At 44.8% G+C, this 6000-nt stretch overlaps 1 protein-coding gene across 5 annotated transcripts in view; it reads left to right on the top strand.

Annotated features, from left to right (window-relative positions):
- The first annotated feature begins 3263 nt into the window (after nucleotides 1-3263).
- ERICH2 (glutamate rich 2) overlaps nucleotides 3264-6000 on the top strand; it is a 30631-nt gene continuing 27894 nt past the window's right edge. For all 5 annotated transcript variants that reach the window (XM_024765725.1, XM_024765722.1, XM_024765724.1 and 2 more), the window contains exon 1: nucleotides 3264-3578. The gene's annotated coding sequence lies outside the window, so the exon portion shown is untranslated. The remainder of the gene's footprint in view (nucleotides 3579-6000) is intronic.

The raw sequence follows: 6000 nt of genomic DNA, 5'->3' as shown, positions 1-6000 counted from the left end.
GTGGCGCAGTGGTTGAGAGTCCGCCTGCCGATGCAGGGGACACGGGTTCGTGCCCCGGTCCGGGAAGATCCCACATGCTGCGGAGCAGCTAGGCCCGTGAGCCATGGCCGCTGAGCCTGCGTGTCCGGAGCCTGTGCCCCGCAATGGGAGAAGCCACAACAGTGAGAGGCCCGCGTACCGCAAAAAAAAAAAAATTAACCATTAAAAATTGTGAGTTTAAGATAGTTGTTGTGGGGTGATTCAACATTTTTATAAGTGTGTTTGGCTTTTCCCCTTCACTTTGTTAGAATAAACCCTCAGTAGATACATACTTTGGTAATTTATTCAGCGGCCTGAATGCACCAGCCAGAGCTAAGTTGTGCTCTACATTTGAGTATAACACCAAAAATAACTTCTGTACAAAAGTTATAGAGATAGGTGAATTCTTTCTTTTTTTAAGCTTGCCATCCTTTTATTCACTATAAAATACACCACTTATGTCCACATTGCTTAGTCCTCTGCCTACAGGTGTAAAGCTCCAAAGCATCCAAAGGTCTAGGGCCCCAGAAGTGGCCAAATTCACTCAGTGTTTGAGGAACAGTGACATAGAAGCCCACAACTGATAGAAATTATACACCAGTGGTGACATCTAACCACAGAATATTGAGGGGCAGGGACATCTCCCCTTCTCATAATTTCTTTTTTTACTCTTCCAGTTTTATTGAGATATAACTGACATACAGCACTGTATAAGTTTAAGGTGTACAGCATAATGATTTGACTTACATACATCATGAAATGATTACCACAATAAGTTAGTGAACATCATCTCATGTATATACAAAATTTTTAAAAAACAAAAGAATAATGTTTTTTCATCAGAGAGAAATAAAATAACCAACATGAGTTTAAACAGGCCCTGGGCCAGGCACTTTACCTAATGATGTTTAATCCTTACAGCTACCCTGGATGCAGAGATTTTTATTCACATACATAATATTATAGTAAAAGTAATCATAATAGCTAAGCATTATTGATCAATTGTCATGTGCCAGGCTCTGTGTCAGGGGCTTATTTTCTCTCAGTTCATGTTCTGAGCAAGTAGTGTTATCATCCCCACTTTGCACTTGATGACCCTGGCCCAAAATGGAAGCCATATCTCTTTAACCACTTCTCCATGTGGAGAAAATATTTTTATTCTCCAAGGTCATTAAACCATTTTTGTCCCTTCTTTCAGGAACAATAAATAAATAATGAGGGCTTCCCTGGTGGTGCAGTGGTTAAGAATCCACCTTCCAATGCAGGGGACACGGGTTCGAGCCCTGGTCCAGGAAGATCCCACATGCTACAGAGCAACTAAGCCCGTGCACCACAACTACTGAGCCTGCGCTCTAGAGCCCATGCTCTGCAACAAGAGAAGCCACCGCAATGAAAAGCCCGCATACCACAACGAAGAGTAGACCCTGCTCACCGCAACTAGAGAAAGCCCACGCACAGCAACGAAGACCCAATGCAACCAAAAATAAATTAAATAATGAAATCACTACATTCTACAAATGGGCTTGAGCTCTTTGTTGCAGGAAAGAGGGGTGAAGAGGAAGTTTAATCAGTTAGATTTGGGGTTTCTTACGTTTCCTTGGAGCAGGACAATGGGAATTGTCAGACATTACCCGTTTATCAACAGTAAGCAAATTCATCAAAACGAATGTTTTAAAAGGTATTGATCAAGAAATATAATGAATTTTCCTTGGCCTTTATTGGACAAAAAGTCTTCAGTCAAACTTAAGATATAAGGGTGTTCCTATAACAGAGGAGGTAGTAGTTTGCTATGTCCTTATCAAGCTAGGGATGTATTTGTCAAGGATTTCACTGAGCGCTCTAAAAAAACATCCATGCTAAAACTTCCATTCTGGCTTTTCCCCTTTGCCTCTTTCCTACCATCCAGGGCTCCAAGGAGATTTAGAGTGAATGGGAACAGATGATTAAGAGAATTTTTTTTAAATTTATTTATTTTTGGCTGCGTTGGGTCATCGCTGCTGGGCTCAGGCTTTCTCTAGTTGCCGCAAGAGGGGGCTACTCTTTGTTGCGGTGCACGGGCCTCTCACTGCGGTGGCTTCTCTTGTTGCGGAGCTCCGGCTGTAGGTGCGCGCGGGCTCAGCAGATTTGGCGCAGGGGCCCAGTTGCTCCGCTGCCGGACCAGGGATCAAACCCGTGTCCCCTGCCCTGGCAGGCAGATTCTTTAACCACTGTGCCACCAGGGAAATCGCAGGAGAATTTAAAAATAACAATCTCCGTATACCCTTGGTTCCTGAAATGGTCCACCTGGTTCCATTTTATTAAAATATAATTATAAAATTCACCATTTTTTTAAGCATCTCTACATGTCAGAACTTTATATACTTTATGTCATTTGAGTCTGACAACCATCTACCAAAGTTCATATTCCCAGAGGGCACCTAAGAGGTTAAAGAGCGATTATACCTCATATAGCTATTTAGTGAAATTCGCATCCAGATTTGATCCCAGAAAGTGGGCTTCCTTCAAAACACGGTGCCTAGCAACAAATCGACCCTGGTGACTCCCTGCATCCAAAGTGGAGAAAACCAATTCCTTTCTAGAAGCCAAGCTTGAGGGACAATTAGAGTTTTCTAATAGAAATGCTCTCCACCCTCTTCTGTGACCAAACCACTTATTTAAGCAGTAAAACCTTCCATTGGCCAATGTCAATTTCATATCCCCCGCTAGTGGGAGAGGAAGGTCCCTGGTTCTAATCATTTGAATCTGATCTGTGGGGAAACACGTCCAGAGCCCTCCAGGAAACCCATAATCTTTTCAGGGCGACCTAAGGTGGAACAAGTCCTGCAGGGGACATCGGCTCATCCACATCCACGGACAACCCTCTCTCCCAACTCAAGACATCTTTTACTCCATAGGTTAGGTTTAAAACACCAACGAATCCGCCCTGCCTTTTCCCCTCTCCCCGCCATGAATAAGATCAGGTATGCACAACGAAATTCCAATCCCCCTCCATTACGCCCTTTTCAGAGTAACTGGTGCACATGCGCACTCTCAAGTGAGTGTGTCCGACGGTGTATGCAGTCAATTCTCTGCACGGTAGGACTCCAACCGCCGACCTCTATTGGCCACGGGTCTCTGGGGGCGTACCTTCCTAGACTCCCGGATCATGCTCCGCCCCCGCCCTGCCCCGCCCCTCAGCCCTGCCCCGCCCCCTCAGCCCTGCCCCAGGCTCGCCCCGCCCCTTCCCCCTCGCCCCTACGCAGCTTCCTAGGCTCTTGGCGCGCGCAGTCTCGTCTCCATGGCGACGCGGACCCTATGGTTCCTAGCTCCCAACACCAAGCCGACCAGGAGCTGGGCTAGCTTTCTGTGTCAAACCTTAAAAGCTGGTCGGCGTGAGAGGGCCAAAGGCGAGTAACAGGCGCCTATTCGACCACGGTCGCCCTCTCACCATCCCAGAGAGCAGCCTGACCCAGTCCTCACCTCGGACTCCCCCAAGCCCGGCGCCTGAGCTCGCAAACTTCTCTGCCTACTCCAGGTTCAGGCTCTGGCGCCCCAACGCAGCCGAGGCAGCGCGCGAGGAGGTAGGTTCCGCGCGGCCGGAGGTGCAGCTCGTAATTGGCTTCCTCCTCTGGCTGCAGTCGGGCACTGAGAAAGGGATATTTGTGTTTGGATGGGTGTGATAACTGGGCAGTTTTGACAGAGGTGTCTACACCACCATTCTCTGACCTGCCGAGTCGCACGCGCCAACTCCTACCCCCCCCCCCCCAAAAAAAACAATGAAAATAGCCACGTTCTTCCATCCAAGGGCTTCCGGCTACTTCCCTCTGTCCGCCGGCACCACCACCCCCCTTTTCTTACTTTTTTTTTTGAAACTTCTTAATGGCCAATAGGAGCGAGCACTCAGCTGGCTGTAGTTAACACGTCATTACTCCCTAGTCGACTTGCCATAAAAAATTTCTGTGGAATTTGAACAAATCATTTAACCTCCCCGGGCCTTGTTTTCATCTTCTGTAAAATGAGGGGCTTGGACAGCGGATCACTTCTAAGGTCTAGTCTCAGCCTTCTGTGAGATAACGAAATTGACTTGAGATTTCTAAAATCAAGATCCTGGGGTCTTTTGACTACTCAAACTACTCTACACAGTGCCCCTATAGCATTTTAGTTAACACATAGCATCACTATAAATTTATCGTCTGACTTCCCAGAGGGCATAGGTGAATTGGAGGAATCTGTTATGACCCCCAAGAGACCCTGGAAGTTGCTTTTTAAAAATAAATCTGAAAAAGACACTGAAAGTGTCTTTTGATTTGTTTTATTCTCCTAAAAACCAAGTACAATGATCACCAAGTCCACCTTGTTAAATTTTTTTTTCTAGTCGAAGTTTTGTTTTTTTAAATCTCAGGAAAACAATAGCACACTGCTCTTTAAGTGTTAAGAGTTTACCCAAGCTGAACACCTTTGTAGGATTCCACTGCGTCACTCCAGAATTCCAGAGCTTCCTACCTCACCACCACACACATTCAGCACCACCATTTGAGCTCAGTCTTCAATGTTTTCTCCCCCTTCATTGCCCAAGCCAGGCCCAATTATGCACTTAGAACGGACTTCCTTAGTCAGAGTTCAGCTTCCACACTGTCCTTGCTAGGCTGTAGGTAATAATAACAATAGGAATAGGAATAGGAAGAGTTGGAGTGATTATCATTGTAGTAGGAGATAGGTGCTACTGTTATTATTAGCTATTTATATTAACCCTCACAGTAACTCTGTAAGGCAGGTAGTATTGAAACCACTAGGTGGCGTTTGGGGGGCTCCAAGGAGCTCTGGCGCTTTGTCTCCATGAAGAAAGAATTTAGCGAGAGGCAAAGTGATAGCTAAGAAGTGATTTATTAGAACAGGACGCCCGTGAGGCTTACAGGAGGGCAGGCGAGAGGGTGCTGTGCCCAGAACTAAGTGAGCTACAGTTTTGTAATCAAAGGAAAAGTGGGGAAGGGGGAGCCCCCCTTCTTCCTCATTCTTGAGTAGGCATTATGCTTCCATCATCAGTTCCTCCTCCATGTTGGGCGGGGGAGTTTTCTTATCCCTGCATGGTCAAACTGAGACTCTCATGGTGCAATGGAAATGAACAAAAAGGTGGTAACATATACTAAAATATGGTAAATCATCTCAAGTTTCAGTATAATGTCACCTTTTCCTTATATGTTTGTTCTTTATGCATGCAGAAGAGTGTGTCCTAAGAATCATTAACTTACTGAGCTCACTGGGCAGGATGTGGGTCTCATTCCACTATTGTTTTATTGTTTTGGGGCTTGTCTCAGGCTTCTGTCGCATGGTTTTGTTGTTAAGCAAACCTGCCTTCTTGAGTGATCATTAACTTACAGGGGTCTCGCATACTTTTTTCTTTACTTGCAGTCCCCTAGGAGGATTAACTATTTAATCACTCTGTCCCTATTTAATCACTCTGTCCCGATCAGTATTTTTATCCTCATTTTACACTTTAGGAAAGTGAATCATAGAGGGATTAAGGAACTTGCTCAAGATCACACAGTTTGCTGGGATTTGAACATAGGCAGTCAGACTCCAGAGTCTGAGCTCCTTGCACTATATTCTGCTGTAAAGGAAATATATAAAATTTACAGATAGTCATTTTTAATTATGAATGTAACTGATAGATGATCACTGAAACCATTTTATACACATTTGAGACTATACAATGAAGTATTGCCCTCTGCCTGTCCTATTATGTTTCCCCACTAAGCTCCTCTAGGATGGAGGATGGTGCTTAATCATCTCTGTCTCTCCTCACCACAATTTCAGGGCCTGAGCATGTAGCTGCCTACTTATTAAATCATTCTTTGCCTATTAGAATAAAAAGTAGCTTATAAAAACAAATAGCACAAAAGGATAAAATAATTGCACATGTGGGATGAAAAAATATATCGTTCAGTGTTATAAGAGAAACCTAAAATGAGAATTTTGTGAAATCTGAATTTTAAATATTGGTAA

Source organism: Neophocaena asiaeorientalis, unplaced genomic scaffold (assembly GCF_003031525.2).
Source record: "Neophocaena asiaeorientalis asiaeorientalis breed wild unplaced genomic scaffold, Neophocaena_asiaeorientalis_V1.1 scaffold721, whole genome shotgun sequence".
NCBI lineage: Eukaryota > Metazoa > Chordata > Mammalia > Artiodactyla > Phocoenidae > Neophocaena > Neophocaena asiaeorientalis.
Note: the sequence above shows the minus strand (reverse complement) of the source record. Positions and strands in the feature narration are given on the sequence as shown.